Source organism: Chrysochloris asiatica, unplaced genomic scaffold, assembly GCF_000296735.1.
Source record: "Chrysochloris asiatica unplaced genomic scaffold, ChrAsi1.0 scaffold00387, whole genome shotgun sequence".
NCBI lineage: Eukaryota > Metazoa > Chordata > Mammalia > Afrosoricida > Chrysochloridae > Chrysochloris > Chrysochloris asiatica.
This window is the reverse complement of record NW_006408905.1, coordinates 1446777-1469173: the sequence shown is the minus strand read 5'-3', so window position 1 is coordinate 1469173 and position 22397 is coordinate 1446777.

Sequence of the window (22397 nt, the reverse complement as noted above, 5' to 3'; positions counted from 1 at the left end):
CCCCGGGTAGGGTTTCTGAGGAGCAGCTGGTGAGATTGAACCACCAACCTAGTGGTTTAAACTGACTTTACAGTCCAGTGTATTAACCTACAGCACCACACCAGGACTCACACACTCACTCTCTATATCTCTTGCTCTATTTATCTATCTCCTTACCTATCTATCTAACTATAGTCTGACAATAATAAAGTGTATTTGTAGAATGATAAAAAAAAAAACAAAAAAAAAAACTTTTGCTTAGAAAGGTAGGTTGACATTACAATGTAAAGAATGTTTAATGCTTTTGAGTTTACTCTAAGGAAAAAATTACACAGAAAGAGGTATTTCAATGGATCATACAGAGAAAGGGATATCATTGCTGGTGGTAGATGGACTTCGGCTGAAAGAAAAGAATAACAGAGATATTCACGCTTGTTTTAATGACTATGCAAAGGCATTTGAGTGTTTGGATCATAATAAATTATGAATAGTATTGTGAAGAATGGGAATTGCAGAACACTTTATTGTGCTGCACATAGTCAAAGAGGCATTCATTAGAACAGAACATGAGGATACTGTGTGGTTGAAAATTAGGAAATGTGTGTATCAGGGTTATATCCTTTCACCATACTTATTCAATCTGAATACTGAACAAATAATCCAAGAAACTGGATTCTATGAGTAAGAAATATGCACCAGCATTGGAGGAAGACTCATTAAAAACCCCCAATATAGAGATAACAATATAGAGATAACACAATCTTGCTTGATAAAAGTGAAAATGGGTTAAAACATTTACTGATCACGATCAAAGAGTACAGCTTTCAGTATAGAGTACATCTAACCTAAAGAAAACAAAACTTCTGACAACTTAACCAAAAACTGAATCATGATAACCAGGAAAAATATTGACAATGTCAAAAATTTCATTTCCTTTGGATCCACACTCAAAATCCTTGGAAGCAGCAGTCGGGACATCAATTCACATATTGCATTGGGCAAATATGCTGCAATGAGTAAGAAAAATGTAAGAATTGATACTTTTGAATTATGATGTTGGTGAAGAATATTGAATATACCATGGGCTGCCAGAGGAACTAACAAATCTGTCTTGAGAGAAACGCAGTCCAAAATGTTCCCTGGAAACAAGGATTGAGAGACTTTGTTGGACATGTTGTCAGGAGGGACCAATTCCTTGAGAAAGACATCATGCTTGGTAAAGTGGAGAGTCAATTAAAAACAGGAAGACATTTAAAGGAGATAAGACTGACATGGTGGCTTAAATAATGGCCTCAGATACAGCAAAACTTGTGAGGCTCAGGACTAGGCAGTCTTCATTCTGTTATCCACAGAGTCACTACGAGACAGAACTGAGCCGATGGCATCTAAAAATAACAGCAAACAAGAGATAAAGAGAAGAACTATATTTACCTTTAACTTTACAAGGGAAGTTCCTGAGTGCTAATTATAACATGTATTATAACTATATAACAATCTTGATACTATCAGGTCATCTTCAGAATGTCAATCCACCTAAGGCTCCTTTCCACAATTACACTTTGAAAGGCACATTCTTTTTTGCTCTGTTTATGTGACTATTACTGCAGTCTCAGAATTAGTTTTATTTCATTTATTACATAAAACTTACAATTAGATATTGAGCTGTATATAATTATTGAATGTTTATGGCCTTGCCAGTTTGAATCCTGTTAATACTTTCTAAAGACAGTAATTATGGGCTTGAAAATACATCAGTCCTAATTTTTGACAATTTTATTATTTACAAACTGGAATAAAATTGTTATGAAATATTACGGCTATTAATCAACATCTGAAAAACTGTTTAACCAATCTTAAGAACTTTTTTTCAATATGATGAAATTAGTTTCAAACATGAAGCAATTAAAATTTACCTCCTATGCATATATTCAATTTGCCATCAACAAATTATTTGAGAATACTATAGTTTCATAGGATAAATACTTGACCTCAAGGTAGGTTTGAACCATAAGATCAATGGTTCAAACTTACCAGTTTCTCCTTAGAAACCTACACAGAGTCTCTATGAGTCAATTTTGATTCCACAGGCCTAAACAATGAAAACAACACTGATAAATTTTAATATCTAGAAAACACAGAAGATCCATTTAGGTTGAGGATTCCTTAGGTTAAGAATTCCTAACAGTAATCTGAAAATAGTAAAAAAAATCAATAGTAAATAACAGTTATGGATTGATTACGTTGTTGCTGTTAGGTGCCATCAAGTTAATTTCTACTCATAGTGACTCTATATAGGGTTTCCAAGGAGCAGCTGATGGGTGTGAACTGCCAGTCTTCCAGTTAGCAGTCCAGTGCTTATCCTGAAGTGCCACACCAGGACTTCTTATGAACTAGATAGTGTCTGCCAAAAATATGTGCTGAAATCCTGACCCCTATCCCTGTGAATTAAATGCTACTGGGAAATACAGTTTTCTTTCCTTTGTTAGCGAGGCTTTTCAATATAAAGTATGTCCTAACAAAAGTAAAATTTTTCAGAAGAAAAAAATTAAAAATTTCCCAACAATACAAGGGCAGTAAACTGCCAGAAACTCAAGCTGGATTCAGAAGAGAATGTGGAATTAAAACTATCTGAGGACATCAGATGGATATTGGCTGAAAGCAGAGAATAACAGAAAGATGTCTACTTGTGTTTTAGGGACTGTACAAAGGCTTTTGACAGTATGCATCATGACACACTAAGGCTTACACTGTGAAGAATGGGTATTCTAGAACATTTAGTCTTGTACACAGACAAAGAGACAGTTGTTATAACAGAACAAAGGGATAGTAAATGGTTTAAAATCAGTAAAGGTATATTACAGGGTTGTATCCTTTCACCATACTTATTAAATCTGTATGCTGAGAAATTATCCGAGAAGCTAGATTAGGTGAGAATGGGGCATTAGGATTCAAGAAAGACTTATTAACAAACTGTGATATGCAGATGATACACCCTTGCTTTTGCTGAAAGAAAAGAGGACTTAAAATACTTATTGGTGAAGATAAAAGACTACAGCCTTCAGTGTGCATTTTACCTCAAAGTAAAGTAAACGGAAATCTTCACAATTGGACCAATAAACAACCTCATGATAAATGGTGAAAAGAGAAGTTTTCAAAGAGTTCATTTTGCTTGGATCCACAATCACCTCACAAGCAAACAGCAGCCAAGAATTCAAGGTGTACTGCATTAGGCAGAGTCCTGGTGAGGCCCTGCAGGATAATTCACTGGACTGAAATGTAGGTTTTAACCACAAGGCCAGGTCAAGGGTTCAAACTCACTAGCATCTCCTCAGAAACCAACTCAATGGCACTTAACAACAACAACAACAACAACATTGTATTAGGTAAGTCTGCTGCAAAATACTTCTTTAAAGTATTCAAGAGGAAAAGTACCAGTTTGAGGACTGAGATGCACCTGACCCAAGTCATGGTATTTGCAATAGCCTTATATGCATGCCTTGGTGTGACACTGTAGGATAAGCACTGGACCACAATGTCGGTTTGAAATGCAAGGTTCACAGTTCAAACTCATTAGCCACTCCTTGGAAATACTATACAGGGTTGCTATGAGTCAGAGCTGACTCAACTGACAGTTAACAATGACAAAAATATGCATATGAAAGTTGGACAATGAATAAGGAAGACTGTAGAAGAATTAATGCATTAAGTTAAGGTGCTGGAGAAGAATATTGAAGGTACCATGGACTGCCAGAAGAACAAACAGTTCTGCATCAGAAGAAGTACAGCCAGCGTGTTCTGTAGAAGCCAGAATGGTGAGACTCTGTCGCTTATATTTTAGATATACTATTAGTAGGGACTAGTATCTAGTATCACAACACTGTCTATGATAGGATAATACCCATGCACCTACAGGGAAGCCCAGTTAATACCACTATTATGCAAATATATGCACCAACCACTAAAGCCAGTGAGGATGAATTCTACCAACTAGAAGAATTCTAGTTACTAGAATTCTACCAACTTCTGCAATCTGAAATTGATAAAAACTGCAATCAAGATGTATTGATCATTACTGGTGATTGGAATGCAAACGTTGGGAGCAAAGAGAAAGGATGAGTAATTGGAAAATATGGCCTGGGTGATAGAAATGATGCTGGAGAATGCATGATAGAATTCTGCAAAATCAATGATTTGTTCATTTCAAATTCCTTCTTTAGACAGGATAAGAGATGACTATACACATGGACCTCACCAGATGCAATACATAGACATCAAATTGACTACCTCTGTGGAAAGAGACAATGGGAAAGCTCCATATCATCAGTCAAAACAAGGCCAGGGACAGATTATGGAACAGACAGACCACCAATTAGAAGTTGACGAAAATGAAAGCATGTCCATGAGAGCCAAAATATGACCTTGAATATATCCCACCTGAATTTAGAGATAGTCTGAAGAACAGATTTGATACATTAAATACTAAAGACCGAAGACCAGAAGAGTTGTGGGATGACATGAAGAACATCATACACGAAGAAAGCAAAACGTCATTAAGAAGACAGGAAAGAAGAAAAAGGTCAAAATGGATGTCAGAAGAGACACTGAAACTTGCTCTCCAGTATAGAGATGCTAAAACAAATGGAAGAAATGAGGAGGAACAAGAGCTGAACAGAAAATTTCACAGATCAGCCCAAGAAAAAAAGCCAAATATTACAACAAAATGTGCAAAGATCGGGAGTCAGAAAACCAAAAAGGAAGAACACACTCAGAATTTCTCAAGCTGGGGGAACTGACGAAAAAAATTCAAGCTTCGACTTTCATTATTGAAAGATTCTCTGGGCATATTATTGAATGAGGCAGAAAGCATCAAAAGAAGATGGAAGGAATACACAAAGTCACTGTACCAAAAAGAAATGGTAAATGTTCAACTGTTTCAAGAGGTAGCATATGATTAACAGTCAAGGATACTGAAGGAAAAAATCCAAGGTGCATTGAAGGAATTGGCAAAGAACAAGGCAACAGGAATTGATGGAATCAAAATTGAAATCTTTCAAGAAAGTGAGGCGGCACAGGAGGCATTTACTCATCTCTGCCAAGAAATTTGGAAGACAACTATCTGGCTGACTGATTGGAAGAGATCTATATTTGTGCCCATTCAAAAGAGAGGTGACCCAACAGAATATAGAAAGCATCGGAAAATCTCTTTGATATCCCATGCGAGTAAAGTTTTACTAAAGGTAATACAGAAATGGCTACAATCATTGACAGAGAACTTCTAGAGGTTCAAGCCAGATTCAGAAGAGGCCATGGAACCAGGGATATTATTGCAGATGTCCGATGGATCTTGGGCGGAAAGCAGACAATATCAGAAGGTTGTTTACCTGTGCTTTATTGACTATGCAAAGGCTTTCAATTGTGTGGATCATGACAAGCTATGGCCTACATTGCTAAGTATGAGTATTCAGGAACACTTAATTGTGCTCATAAGGATTCTGTGCCTGGACCAAGAGGCAGTTGTTTGAAGAGAACACGGGAACACTGAATGGTTTAAAATTTAAAAAGGTGTATGACAAGGTTGTATTCTTTCACCATACTTAGTCAACCTGTATGCTGAACAAATAATCTGAGAGCCTGTGTTATATGAAGAAAAACATGGTATCAGGATTGAAGGAAGATTCCTTAACAACCTGCGATATGCAGATGATACAACCTTGCTTGCTGAAAGTGAACAGGACTTAAAACATTTACTGGTGAAGATCAAAGACCACAGCCTTTGGTATGGATTGCATTTCAATGTAAAGAAAACAAAAATCCTCACCACTGGACCAATAAACAATGGAGAAAAGATTGACGTTGTCAAGGACTTCATTCTTCTTGGATCAACTATCAACAACACTTATATGGAAGCAGCAGCCAATCAAACAATGTATTTACATTAGGCAAATCTGCTGCACAAGCTCTCTTTAAAGTGTTGAAGAATAAGATCAGAAATTATATATGCCTTCCCATTCTCTCTTTGAGGACTAAGGTGCGCCTGACTGAAGTCATGCCATGGTATTTTAAATAACCTCATATGCTTACAAAAGCTGGACAGTGAATAAGGAAGATTGTAGAAGAATTGATGCCTTTGAGTTATGGTGTTGGAGGAAAATATTGAAAGTGCCACGGGCTGCCAAAAGAACCAATAGATCCATTTCGGAAGAAGTGCAGCCAGAGTGCTCCTTGGAGGCCAAGTTGGCCAAACTTCATCTCTCATACTTAAGACGTATTATCAGGAGGGACCAGTTGCTGGCAAAGAATATCATGTTTGGTAAGATGGAGTGTCAGAGAAAAAGATGGATTGGTCAAATAGCAGCATCAATGGACTCAAGCATGGCAATAGTAGTGAGGTTGGCCCAGGATCGGTCAGTGTTTCATTCTGCTATGCATAAGGCCACTATGGGTCGGTATTGACTCAATGGCACCTAACTACAACAATAAGTACCTAGAAAAGGACATAAATGCTTGGTAAATTAGAGGATCAATGAAAAGAGGAAAAACCCCAATGACACAGACTGGCACAGTGGCAGCAACAATGTGCTCAAGAACAACAATTATCAAGATGCACAAGACTGGGCACTGTTTCCTTCTGTTGTACATAGGATCATTATGCATCAGAACCAACTCGATGACACCTAATAACAATGTACAAGCTTGATTTAAAAACAAATTTTGTAATGTAACTCATTAGTAATCTGGTACTGCTTGCAACAATTACCACCAGAGAACATGTTAGACCTAATAATACTGTGTATGAGTAATATTGATTTACTCTTTTCCTTAATTAGGAATCCTGGTGTGGTGTTATGAGATAATGAGCAGGACTGTAAGCTTGGTGTGAACCACAAGGTCACAAGTTCAAGCTGACTAGCCACTCCTTGGAAATTCAATACAAGGAGATCTGGTAGTCTAGTCGAATCAAATCGGGTTGCTAACCTCAAGGTCAGCAGTTTGAAACTATCAGCCATTCCACAGGAGAAACATAATGCTTTCTGCTCCCATAAAGATTTATAGCCTTGGAAACCCTGTACAGGGTTGCTATGAGTTAGAACCAACTCTACGGCAAAAGGCCACCACTGCCATTGCGTTGTCTCTTACATAATCCTTCAAAATTTCCACTAATGCTATTATACCATTCATACAGAGCTATGCTGGCACTTAGAATGGGAAATCCTCTTTTGTATAGGATACCTTTCATAATACAGAATGTTTAATTTTCCTGACTCCAACCAGCTGAAAACCACAGGCAACCCTGTGGCTGCATTGCAAAAGCAAAATGTCTCCAAACATTTCCAAAACCCCTTCAAGATGCTGTGATACACTATAAACCCATAAGGTTCATTCATGGTATTCTACATACAATATTCCCCTCTCTTTTGTGCCTTAATTCTGTTACCTTCTAATCTATTGCATATATTCTTGTCAGATTAACCTTCCAGAAGCATATATCTAGGGAAGATGCTTACATGGCTCTCTGGTAGCAAAGGCATGCTAGACAAAACAAGTTCTTATTTTTAAAATTTATTATCATTTGTCATTTATTTTATTTTTATATTTTTTAATGTTTTATTGTAAATTATGTGATAGTTTACATGGGAGAACATTAGTTTTACATTCATCCTATTGTATACCATTTCATTGCCATGGTTATAATCCTCTCCATGCATCATCAAACAACCAAAGGGTATATACTACAAGCCTGCCCCGCCCCCCCACCTCCCCACCCTCTGTTCATCAGCACACAGCCCCTCTCCCTCTCTGGGTCTAAAGTCCAGTTGTTCCATCTCTCCACGTCATCGTCTCTGCCTCCATTTCAGGCATCACTGCTTCTCTGGGTAGGGTCCCGCTCTCTGCTCTTCTCCCTTGATGGTCCCAGGGACCTCTGCTCCTAGACTGAAAAGTTAATCACTCCCCTCCTTGCTACCAAATGTCTACCTTTACATTTCCAACCCTCGCAATCAGTCCTGATAACAATTATTCACTATTGTATCACAAAAGACCTATCCATATTTCCTTTCAGCAGCCCTGCCTAGACAGATTGGATACTACTCAGTGGAGATACTACCTTGATCCACGCCCTCTGCATCTAGGTTCCCTCTTGAAAGCTTGTAAGCCAGTCACTTCTTGCCTTTGTAGACCCCCATTTGAGGTAGCCAATGTCCAAGTTGCCCATCCCTGTCTACTCTGTGTATGGAGGGGGTGGGAATGATCCTTGCTGCTGTAAGGATTTGTTCCCTCTTTTGAGCTACTGCATCCATAGGTGTAGGTCAAGTTCATCAAATTGTATCAGGTTACTCTTTTTTTTCCTCTTCTTTGTCATTTTATTTTTGCTCATAAAGAATTTTAATCAATCTGTTTCTAGTACTAGAAAAATACTATATTTCAATTTGAAAAGAATATATTCATGTCCTTAAAGATGTGTTCTGACCTCAATGCCCATTCTATACTAAGATAACCAAGGCAGACACTTTGCCGAATCACTCTTCTCCTTGTCCTGATGATTATCAATTCACACGCTGTCAACATAGATAGTATTCAATTTCTATTATGACATATCTACCAAAATCATACAAACAACCCATGGGTTACAAAGTAGATCTGTTCCTAAGTATGCCTTTAAGAATCTGTAGGTGTATACAATTCTAATTTGGTCTTACTTAAGGAACCTGAGCCAAAAGATCGGCAGTTTCAACTCACAAGATTCTCCATGGGAGAAAAATGTGGCAGTCAGCTTCTGTAAAGATTCACAGCCTTGGAAACCTTATTGTGCAATTCTACTCTGTCCTACAGGGTTTTAATGTGAGTTGGGATTGACTCAACAACAGAGGTTTTGTACAAAAAAAAACACTCAAATAATGATTTGAAGCAGCACATACAGTAAGTGAATGTGACTATGAAGAATTGATTGTGAGTAGGGGTCGGCTCCTGGTGTGGCGCTGTAGGATCAGCGCTGGACTGCAAACCACAAGGTCAGGAGTTCAAACCCACCAGTGGCTCCTTGGAAACCCTATACAGAGTTGCTGTTAGTCAGACCTGACTTGAAGGCATTTAACAACTTACCAACAACATGGGTTGCCTCAATCATTTCAATGTTCAAAGGACAAATGTAAACAATAATAAAGCAGGGCTTCAAAAATAGAAATACGTTAAAAAATGGTAGCACCCTGTTCAGTGATGGTAGCCAACTATAAAAGTGAATATGTGTGGCTTTCCACAGTCCTGACAGTGATCCAGTCTCAAACATGAAGCTCCTGAAAGGGCTCACTATGCCTCTTCTAAGCTTCCCATTCCAGGACTTCAGTCTGTCATTTTTCTCATTTCAATAATGATGAGGATTCACTGAAATTATGAAAACACTCATCTGTTCCTATTTTACTGCTTGGCCATGACAGAACTGGTTTAAAGCCTGCATTAAAGGGCAAATAGGAGCTTTTCATAAACTACATATTTGTAACCCGGGGATTTCCTGCATCATACATATTACTGACTGACAAACACTATAAGCATACCAATTTCTCAGAATACATAAACTATGTCCTTTATATACCTACCTGTATGACAATAGAATTGCTAACTCTACACCTAAATACGGTATTTTTTAAACATCAAATAATATGGGAGACAAGATAATTTAAACTAATATATATATATATTTCAGCCAAATTTATTTTTTCACATCAAAACTAATGAGTATGTAGAACAAAATTCAAATGATTAACACAATGTACCAAAGAAGGAACTAAACCCCGAGGACTTCATTGTTTTTTAAATATATTAGAACAAGTACTACTAGTTTATAGATCATGTTTTCTTGGTGCCTGTATAGACATTTCTCATGAAACTTTTGGTAAAAATTTATATGGATGAACACCGCATCAGAGCACAGTGAACCTTAGTCGATGAGGGGCTGAAGAAAAACATGTAAGATTTGGAGGCAATGTTGTACTTTCCTTGCCTCCTCTAATCATCTCATCTGAAAAATTCAATGGTGTTCTTGTCAGAACTTAAATTTGGGTATGCCCAGGCCTCCTTACTACCCAAATCAGAGCTGCTTGTATATTCTATTTACACAGATCTTATCATTCCTTTGGGTGAGTGACACTGTGTCAGTTCTGAATCATAATATATGGTTTCTGAGGCTACAAATTTTTATGGAAGCAGAAAGTCTCATCTTTCTCCAGAGGAGTGACTGGTAGATTCGAACTACTGACCTTGTTGTTAGTAGCCTAGCGCCTAGCTTGTAATCCACTATACCACCAGTGTTCCTAAATATGAATGGTCATGAAATGCAAATTATGTGATAATCACTTGAGTGTGCTTTTCATTTGCCTGGACTTCTTAAGTTCATAGAAGATATACAACAGTGTTGTGGTTGATAATAGAGTTCAGTGTCAATTTTGATAGTTTCTGACTTCATCCTCACTATTTAAACACAACGATTGCTGGATTTCCCCCAGAGGAATACAGGGGCTCATGTCTCAGATTTGATGGATTGTTGGATTAGGAGTTTTGTTTGACAAGAGAACATTGTTCAGATATGTCAGTCTCTGTAATAACACCAACAAGATAGAACCACACGACAGTAACTAAACCCAAATCAAACTAACTGCCAACAAGTAGATTCCAGTTCACAGCAACCCTATAGGATAGAACGGACGTGCCCTACAGGGTTTCAAAAGTTGCCACATAGTTCTTCTACAGAGCAGCTGAAGGTTTCAAACTCCTAGCATTTGGACTTTAGTCAAGCATTTTAACAACTGTGCAACAAGGGCCCTGCTGAATGCTTTAACCACTGCATCATTAGGTTTCTTTAACATACTGCCATAAAGTTAATTCCAACTCATAGTGACCCAAAGGGTCAGAGTAGGGTTTCCAAGACTGTAAATATTTAGTGAAGTGAAATATCACATATTTCACCCATGGAGTGGCTATTATGTTCAAACCTCTGTCCTTTAGGTTTTCAGTCAAGTACTTTAATCACTGTGCTTATGCAATTATAACGAGGGCTTCTCTGGTTATAGGGATTAATCCAGAAAATATAGGTGAAATCATTTTCTAAATGAAAAGCTTGTTCACAAAATCATTTCAATATCACTTATTATATATCTCACAGTGACCCCAAGTCTTATACATGTCACAAGGGCAGCAGCAATGGGCTCAAATGCAGCAGCAATTATGAGGACAATGCAGGACTGAGAGGTGTTTCTATGGGTCAGAACTGACAGCATATATCTCATGGGAACATGGAGTTTTCCGAATAAATTCAAGTACATTATAATTCCAATGCTTCATCAAGAAAAGCAAATGTTTTTAAATTGTGAGTTACTACTTTATTCTTGTCAGTTTCTCACACTTCTCTACCTCTTGCCACCTCCATTCCTGTTTCAAACCTACACCATAACATCACCTATTTCTCAACTACTTTTAATTGATTAAAATTTTTATAACTATTCGTTTTCATACGTTTGTCAAAAGTTAGTTTTCACTTAATTATTTCTTATAAATATCCAAAATGTTTTATTTTTATAGTCCTTTCTCCAGCATCTTTGTTCCTTTTTATAACAGCAATAAAAAGAATGTTCTAAATCACAAGTGCTAATTTGAAGACTAGGCACAAGCACAAGGAAAGTTTTGAAAACATGAGACTCCATTAAAGTGTCTTCTTTCTTAAAAATCTTTTAATTTGTTTATCTGGAAATGTAATAATTTCATCATTAGATTTGAAGGACAATTTTGCTGTATATATGATTCTTGGTTGACAATTTCTTTCAGAGTTTTATTATATATGTCATCCAAATATCATCTTCTCTGCATGGTTTCCAAAGAGAAATAAAAACTTTAGTTCTCCTTTGTAGGTAATGTTTGATTTTCCCAAGTTACTCCTGTGGCTTTGGAGATATTGATTATAAAATATCTTGGTGGTTTTCTTTTGGAATCTAACCTGTTTGGAGTTTGTTCAGCTTCTTGAATGCATCATCTCATCTTGATGTTAGAGAAGTTTTCCTCCAACAATTTTTCATCAATTTTCTCTGGTTTTTGTATGTCTTTGTATTCTGGCATTCCAGTCATGTATAAATTACTCCTCTTGATGGTGTTCTGCATAATTTTTAGGCTTCCTTTGGATTTCTTTGTTCTTTTTTCTGATTGCTCCGCTAGCAAATGAGTATTGAGAGATTTGTCTTCAAGCTCAACAATTTGACCTTCTATTGATTCAATTCTACTTTTTTACCTCTTCAAATATAGTATCCATTTTTTAAATCTTAAAATTAATCTTCTGGATTTCTATTTGTAGTTTTTGTATGGTTTCTAACTTTTCATGTATTTTATAAATTTGTTCTTATAATGTTTACCTGAATTCTTCTAAACTCTTTTCTGTGCTCTCCTTACTTTCATCTGCAGTTTTCTCAATAATTCCCTTAATCCATCGAAGAAAACTAAATATTCTTTTGAATTCCGTATCAGTTAGTTCTCATGTAATTTTTGGTATTCTCTTTTCTGACTGTATTTTTATCAATTGTTTTAGCCTTTTTTTTTTTTTTTTTTTTTTTTTTTTTTTTTTTTTTTTTTTTTTCCATGTAAGCTGAATTTTTCTGTTTTCTCTGAGACATTGTGATGTCTCATTTATATTTAACTGATGATATGCTGGTGTGTTCTTAGGCACTCACCACCTAGCTTCTGATGGGTGTCATACAGATTAGAAGTGTATACACAGTTCTGTTTGCTATCTGTGTAACACAGTTCAGGGCCGATTTATCTGATGCTGGCAGCTAATTATTACTGATCAGATGGTATGGCAGTGGCAGTTGCCCAGTAGGTGGAGTGGTAGGAGGCACAGATGTGGCTGGATCCTATGGGCATAGTTGCTGCCTCCCCAAAACTGACAACAGCAATAAAAGATCTAATGAGTCAAAAATCCATGGGCCTCTAGATGCACGGTGGCACAACAGATCATAGACTTCAGAGGAGGGGTGTCACTGGCCACTGATGGGAAGGGTGGGGGCTGGTCATATCCTGGTCACAAGAAGGGAGATGGCAAAAAGTAAGAACAATATTCCCTTGCTGCCAACCTCCAGTAGATCTTGTGCCTTCAAGCCACTGTGTCCACGGACAGCAGCCTGCAAAGCTCCTGATGGCTGAGTCTCACCAGGTGAACCAACAGTCCATTCATGTCTCTCTACTGTTGCTGCTCCCACTCAACTTCTTCTCCCAGTCAACACTCAATCTACATCTGTATGCTTTCCTCTAAATCTGTTTCATTTCAAATTGCTGTTGCTAAGTGCCATGGAGTGGATTCAGACTTATAGCAAGGCTGTATAGGGTTTTTGAGGAGCAGCTAGTGGATTTGAACTGCAGACTTGGGATATGCAGTCCAGGGTTGATCCTACAATGCCACACCAGATGTCCATCTGTTTCATTAAATCTCCTGTTTCCTTGTTGCAGAGGGTCTGCTCAGCATAACTGCCTACCCTGCCATCTTGTGCCAGAAAAACCTGGCCAACCTTCCCAAAAATACTTCAGGGAGTTCTTTGGACAGAGAACCAACAAAGGCAGACAACAACCTAAAATTAACAAATGCTATTCATTGCTCTTGAGTTGATTCTGACTCATAGTGGCTGGTGAATCTGAACTGCTGACCTTGCGGATCAAACCAGCTCTGAAGTTCAAACCAACCTATGGTCCATTGCATTATCCCACAGCGCCACACCAAGGACTCAAAATTAACATACATGACAAGATTATACAAAACTCAACCTAGATATATAGTATCTAAAATGAAACAAATCTACAAGACTGAAAATAGGAAACAAAAGTTACCAATTTGCAACAACAACAACAAAAAAAACCCCGCAAAGTAAATAGAGGGAATAGTGTATTTTCTGAACTTTCAAATGGAGAAGAAAGCAAGTAGATTTCAAAGAAAAAATAAAAATACACCTAACTGTAACCTAGAACCGACTCAACGGCACTTAACAACAACAACAACTGTAACCTAAAACTAAATGAAGTCCTGCTCTTAGGCCAAAACCAACCCTAACAATAACTAATGTAGCTGCATCTATTTATTTACTTTTTATTTTTGACTCAGTAAGATTTGGCAGCATACCAGTCACTACTGAACACTGGTAGATGGGCTGGTGATACTGTAAGATACACACTGGACTGCTAACCACAAGGTCAGCAGTTCAAATCCATCAGATACTCCATGGGATAAAGATAAGGCTTTCTTCTCTCTCAAATATTTACAGCCCTAGGAACCCTATACAGGGTCACTATAGGTCAGAACCATCTCCACACCACCTAACAAGCATGTGGAGTAGTTCATGATAAGCAATTTTCACTATTTTTAATCCTCACAAACCACCCTTTATAAAGAGACTCAGAAGGAAAAATAAGTTGTTCAAGGTTTCATAACAAAGGAATGGCAATGATGAAGAAAGGAGAAAAAGAAGGCTGACTCTTAGGTGTTTAACTACAACAGCTGTAGCCCTTTCAAAAACTGTGCTTATTTTCACAGCATGTTCTAAAAGGTACTCTCCTAATAAAAAGTGTCCTTAATTTTAAAAGTAAGAAAATTTACCTATCTGTGTTTTATGAACAGAAATAAAGTCAGGATTCTCTTTTATATCCTTTTGATATGCCCTTTATCAACTTGTATTTTGTTTGCTGTTTTATTGATGCGTGTGAGTTGGTTCGAACTCATAGCAACCCTTCAGTTAGTTGTCCAGTGCTGATATTATAGCACCACACCAGGAATCCAGATATTTATTTAGATGTTCAAAAACATCTAAGCCAGAGGGGTGTGTGTGTAAGAGAAACAGACAGATAGACAGACAGACACAGAGAGGAACAGAGTGAGAGAGAAAAGAGAGAATGGAGCACTTTTGTTAGCCAATTCTTGTATGTATTTAATTATTTATTACATACATTATTATTATATGTACATTTGTTGTTGTTAACTGCTGTCTAGTCAATTCTTATAGGGACTTAGTACAGGATTTCCAAAGAGCAGTTTGTGGCTTTGAACCACTGACCTTTGAACCACTGGTTAGCAGTCCAGGGTTGATCCTACAGTGCCTCAACAGGACTCTATTATATATACATCCATACATACAAGCCTACATATAGCATTGCAATCACTCTCCCCAAAGAAAACCTTCCAACACAAGTTCATTTTGAAAATAGAATGCCTCCTAACGTTCCTTAAAAAAAAAAAAGATGCACAAGGAAAAATGGTGATTTAAAGAAAGCAATGCACAATATGACAACACTACTTATTCATTTTTCTCTCCCATATGTCCCTTGTGATAGCAAAGGCATTTATCCCTTCAATAGTCCAAACACAATTAATGCTATACATCAAATGTGAATCCAACTGACAAGACACACCATCTGCAGCAACAATGGAAGGCCTACTTAGAGGGGCTGAGACACCTGCAAACAAAGCTTAAAAAGCAGAAAGCATGTTAAGGTTCACCATTACATTTTCAATACCTACATTTTATTTACTTTTAACAATAGGGGCTACTCTCAGAATAAAGGTAATGAAAGGAAAGGCATCCCTTTGGTCAGCAGAAAGGGCCAGAAGAAATGACATGGAGAGTTTGATTTCTGGGACTACCTGGTGCAGTTTATGGCTTTAATCAGCAGAAGCCTATAGAACCTGAAAATATTATTGATGGATACGTATTCTTTTTAAATATTTTAGGAATCCTGGGGCTTTTGGCAACATGCTTAGATTTAGGGGAGATAAAAGAGAGAGCTCAAGTTTCTGAGGATAAAGAATGGTAGTGCTTTAAGCTACCTTTTTAAAAGACAAAGTCTAATGAATTATTTTATGAATGAAGATTTCAATGCTAAAAGGGTTATAAAACTTACTATTTTCAACAATTAGGACAAGAAGACTCCACTTTGGGGAGCAAATCTTCTAAAACAACCCTGTACTCCTTAGATTTCAAAGATGTAATACTCGGTTGCATAACATACGCTCATCCTGACAATGTAACAAACAAACTAAAATATAAGCATCTTGGATTTTATCAGGAACCTCAATTAGGCTATTGATAATCCGTTTCTTTAGATGTTGTGGGCTTTCCATTTCTGAATCATAGACCAGGACAAGTAACATTAACTGCCTTATCTTCCTTCCTTTCTTCTTTCTTGTATCTCTGTTTCACTGAATAAATTTTATGAAACACTGACATAACATTACTATCTAAGGTTTAGTTCCTTTTTTATATCAAAGGAAAATCTCTTCAAGCCACATTTTTCATATTATGAGAAACAAAAAATTACGTAAAAACTGATTGCAAGTGTTTAGAAATTAATTTTAATTGAATAGTCTATATTATTGAATACCTAATTTTATAAATGGAGTCCTGGTGTGGCTCTGTGAGTTAATGCACCAGACTGCAGAGCCGTTTGAACTGCAAGGTCGGCAGTTCAAGCTCACCAACTGCTCCTCGGAAACCCTATACAGGGTCGTTATGAGTCGGAACCAACTCAACAACACTTCACAACAACAATTTTATAAATATTAAACACATTTTTATTTATTTGTTATTCAAAGTCCTAAAATACAAACAATAATACCAACTAGTACAGTCATTATTTAATTGATTATAACATAGCACAAATAAACAAAAAGCTATGTCATTTTAAATACACAAAACAGTATGTAGAGCGTTTAATATTTCACTTGTGTTTTAGCAATGCCCAACTATCAAAAAGGGGTGAGGCGGCTCCATACAACAAGCACTGGACTGCCAGACACAGGGTCTGTGGTTGTAGTCTACCAGCTGCTCCATGGGAGAAGGATGAAACTTTCTGCTCCTGCAAAGAGGTACAGCCTCAGAAAGCCTACACAGGGGCATTGTGAGTCTGAACCAAGTTGATGGCAATTAATAACAACTATCAAAAGGGTGTGCAATATCTTTGTCGGATAAGTACTGGACTGCAAACCACAAGAAAGGTTGCCCCAGCTGCTCTAAGGAGAAAGATGAGATTTTTCTGCTCTTGCACAGATTTACAGCTTTGGGAACCCTAAACAGGGTCACTATGAGTTGGAACCCATTCAATGGCATTAACAATAACAACAAAAAATAACAAATTCTAAAATTTTCCAAAGAAATATCATATTAACTCTCACTGTTGTTGTTAAGTGCCATCAAGTTGTTTCTGATTCAAAATGACCCTGTATAGAGTTTCCAAGGAATAGCTGATAGGTTTGAACCACCAATCTTGTGGCTAGCAGTCCAGCACTTATCCTACAGTGCCACACTGAGACTCTAATTATACTAGGTATTCATAAACTACCAGCTGTTCCAAGGGAGAAAGATGAGGCTTTCTGCTCCTGTAAAGATTTACAGCCTCAGAAACCCTGTACAGGGTCGCTATGAGTCAGAACCGACACCACGGCACATAACAACAATATTCATAAATTACTACATAATTTTGCAGCTTAAACAGTTAAAAAAAAAAAAAAAGTTGCCCTTCAGTAGATTCTGATTCATGACAACATCTTACATTTCAGAGTAGAACTATGTTTCATAGAGTTTTCATGACTGTGACTTTTCTAAATAAGATCCCCATGCCATCCTCCCGAGGCAACTCTGGGTGAGTTTGAACCACCGATCTGTCAGCTAATATCCTAGCGCTTATTTGTACTATCCAGGGTCTCACTTATTATTTCAGTTTCTAAGGGTCTGAAATTTGTCAGCAATTTATGCAGTTAGATAGGTCTGCCTCAGAATCTCTTATGAAATTACAGAGAAGGTGCTGATTATCATAATCTGAGGGTCTAACTGGTACTGAGGGTTCTATTTCCCAAACAATTCACTGACACATCTGTTGACTGAAAAATTCAATTCCTAGGTATGGAGACCTCTTCACAAAGTTGCTTACATGTCCTGATGCAGCTGTCTGCCTCGCAGAAAAAGTGATTCCAAAAAACAGAGAGGAAGTCAGAGTGAGTTTTATGACCTATCTTTTGAAGTCACTTTGTTCTTTCTGAGTAATCCTACTAGATACACATATCAGCCCTATTCATTGTGGGAGGAGGCATTCCAGGGCATGAAAACCACATGGTGAGGATCATTGCAGACCATTTATCTCTCCTTACTATAATTGCATACCTTGTAAAATGATCACATTAAGAATTACCTAAGATATCCTAACACAATGAAGTTGTTCAGATAACTTCTAATATATGTGGAATTCAGTGAAAAAATATAAAATTATTGAATGTGTCAAAGATAAAGTTACAAAAGATGTCTTCAGGAAGCTTATACATTTGGAAAAGATAAGAGATTTTTCTTAGTATCATATAATTACTAAAATGAGTTCTACTATGCTCATATTGATTTAAAAAAAAAATCAATAGATCAAATTTACTGACTGTAGTTTAGTATTATATCAAAGAAATCAATGCAGAAGAGGTATCACATTTTTTTTTTCCCCCAGGACATCATATCACCCATGCAACTAGCAAATACCTTTAAAACAATATGTGGGAGGGGCCTATGTAAACCAATGGTGGAGACAGTGTAAATAGCAGGCCTTGGAGTCAGGAAGTCCTAGAGTCCTTTCCCAGTTTTGATATTTACTAAAGCAACTAATATAAGTAACATTTCTAAGCCCAGTTTCCTTATCCATAAACATGTCCTACTCAACCCAGTTTGTGGATCACAAACACCTATGTGTGTGTTGGTGATACTATCATACCATATAAATGTTAAAAACTGTACAGGTTTTTTTTTTGGTTTTGTTTTTTAATACTGTACTTGAAATTCCAGAACAGCAAAACATTCACCAGTATCTGTCCACGATTTATTAGATTCCTACTCTCATATAAATAAAGTGGCAAAGAAATGAAAGGCAGAAAATCCTATAGCAAATCAAACTTGCATTTATATTATTTCTAAAGAAGCTAAAGGAAGTAGAAAACAAAAAGAAAAAGCAGTTCTCCTAAGTCTATTAACAGAAGGAATCCTAAAATCAGACAAGATCTGCATGTAGTTCTCAGGAATAAAAAAAAAAGGGGCTCATCTTAAAGCTATCCTCTATTAAAAAGCCATTAAACATCTCTGGTAGCGTAGTGGTTATGAATCAGGCTGAGAACCTGAAGGTTAGCAGTTCGAAACTACCAGCCATTCTGCAAGAGAAAGATGAGGCTTTCTGCTCCCATAAAGATTTACAGCCTCGGAAACCCTGCACAGAGTTGCTATGAGTAGGAACCGACTCCACGGCACTTAACAACAACAACAACATTAAACATCTATAAAATTTTTCTAATGACAAAATGAAATTTCAAACAATAGAAAGCTTTGTGGCCTGAGAAATACAGTTTAAATAAATAAAATTGATTCTATCTTTAAATAGTTCAAAGAAATAAATAATAATTCCTAATTGTCTCTGTATCTCAAATTAAGCATGCAGCAAAAATTAATTCTTCTTTGAAATGTCTCTCCCACACTTCTTCCACTGTCTCTTAGCTAGTTTTGTCTTCCAGGGCTCATCCTTTCCAGAAGCCTTTTCAGAGTCTCCTGATATGCTACTGCATAGCATAGTGGTTACAAATCGGGCTGCAAACCTCAGGGTCAGCAGTTTGAAACTATCAGCCGTTCTATGGGAGAAAGATGAGGCTTTCTGCTCCCATAAAGATTTACAGTCTTGGAAACTTTGTGTAGGGTTGCTATGAGTCGGAACCGACTCCAGGGCATATAACAACAACAACTCTACTCAGGATTAAGTGATAATCTCTTGAAGGAGCACACCACACCCTTTATGATAAGGCAGCTGATGAAGATACTGATTACACCTATTCAAATTAACATTCTTTAAGCCCTCACTAGTAGGAGTACAAGGAGCTCTGGTAGCGTAGTGGTTACAAATTGGGCTGTGAACCTTAAAGTCAGCAGTTGGAAATGACCAGCTGTTCTGCAAGAGAAAGATGAGGCTACCTGCTCCCGAAAAGGTTTACAGCCTCGGAAACCCTGTACAGGGTCGATATGAGTTGAAACCGACTCCATGGCACATAACCACCACCACCAGTAGGAGTCCTGGCTGGCACGGTGGGATAATGCACTGGACCACAAGATCGGTTTGAACCCCAAGGTCAGCAGTTCAAATTCACCAGGTGCTCCTCAGAAACCCCACACAGGGTCACTATGAATCAGAGCCGATTAGAAGGCACTTAACATTAACAATAGAAGTCCTGGTGTGGCGCTGCAGGATAAGCACTGGACCAGGGTCAGTTTGAACTGCGAGGTTGGCAGTTCAAACTCACCAGCCACTGCTCAGAATCCCTGTATAAGGTCACTATGAGTTTGGACAGACTTAATAGCACTTAACAACAACATACACCAAGCAGTAGTCTTGGTACAGTAATGTAAACCAAGCGCTAGACTGCTAACCATTCAAATTCACCAGGAGCTATGAGGGAAAAGATGAGGCTTTCTGCTCCAGTAAATACTTACAGTCTCAGAAGCCCTATATACAGTTGTGCTATGAGTTGGAACCAAGTCAAGAGGACACAAAAATACCCCTAACCCGCAAAGTTCTCTGTTCTTCACCACATCAAAACAATAGTTTTGGCATTCTCAAGGCTTTCCATTTGTGTTCTTTTAAAATATTCTTTAAGTTTGGGAGGAAAGAAGAAGTTGAAAGGGCAAGATTAAGACTATAGGGGGATGGAGCAAGGTTTCCCTACAAAATTGTTCAGGACAGACCTGGTAACCTTCCAAGAATGAGCGAATGTGTTGTCATGATGAAGAAAAATTATTTGACACAATTTTCTGGCATTTTTCAAACAAATGTAGTTTTTAGTATTCTTAAAACATCTTCCTAATAATGCTCATCTTGTGTCCTTCAAGAAAATCTATCAAAATCACCCACTGGGAATATTAAAAGATAATCATCATAACCTCCCAAGCTGACCTCTCTGCCTTGAATAGAACTGATCCAGCAGATCCCCTAGGAAGGGGATTGTCTTGATTGGATTCTTTAAGGGACCGTATTACAAATGTATTACTATGAGAACTTGTCTACAGCCATCCAGTGATCACAGAGACATGTTTAATCATGCTTTCTTTGGAACAACTCTATGAATGTTTGAATTAGAACCTTAGCAGCAGCACTCCATGACTTACCCTCAGATATGCATAAAGGGTCTTCAAAAATTTCATGAAAAAGTGAAGTGAAAGAATGACAAAATTTCCTAGAGACTTTTTGAAGTCCCCGTGTATTTGATATACTGATATTCATGCAACTGAAGATGGTACAGCCAGAAGAAATGCAAGTGCCAGCCTTGGAATTTAGAGATTGTGACTCCACAACTCATACTCTACCCTAAACAAGTACTGCCTTGTCCTATGTATTTGTATATGTTCATTGCATAGCATACTGCCTGTTCCATATATGTGCATACTTCTATTTCTGAATTAATAAAATATTTAAAACTTTAACATACATTATAATCCAGCAATAAAAATTTAAAAATTAATGTTTCTTCTCACTGATGCAGGAAGACTGAGCCACGAATTCCATAGGATACAAAGCTTCTAATATTCACATGAAAGAATGGCACTAGATGATAAAATGCTGTTGTTGTTGTTAGCTGCCTTTGAATCCGTTTTGACTCATAGTGACCTTATATAGGGTGCCTGAGGCTACAAATACTTATGGGAGAAGAAAGCCTCATCTTTTTCTCATGGAGCAGCTGGTGGGTTTGAATTGCCAACCTTGTGGTTAGCAGCCCAGTGTTTACCCTATGCTAAAAGTGTCTATGGTCAGACTTCCTTTTTTTATTAAAGAGTTCTCAGCTAGATACATTTGTTTCTCACTCTCTGTAGGGAACATGTGGAACTATCTGGACCCATTTTTGTATTGTCACACTAGGTGCTATGATGTCTAGTGGGTAGAGAACAAGATAATGTTAAACATCCTACAATACACATGACAGTGTCCCACAACAAAGAACCATCTGGTCTATAATGCAATAGTGCTATAGGCCAAACTAGGCTTCAATATATCTTTTCTCTAAAATTTTAGTTCACCTAATAATTTATAAATAATTAATAAATCTGAGGACTCTCTGTTAACCTCCAAATCCAACATTTTTAATATTTTAAATAGCAGGGGGAAAAGGTGCTTTCAAAAGGCAAAAGAAAGACTCCTATGTTTTAGCAAATTCCCTTTGCCAACATGAACACTGGAGACTAGCACATTAAAAGTGAAAGAAAATGTAAAGGAGATGATTGAAAACACCCACTCAATGCAGGCCATGAGCTAGGTATACAGGATCATTCCAAGACCCTATAAGGTTTCATTCAAGAAGAAACAAGCTTTTGGCTGTCTTTTGAATCTTGGTTTTCCTTGCATTA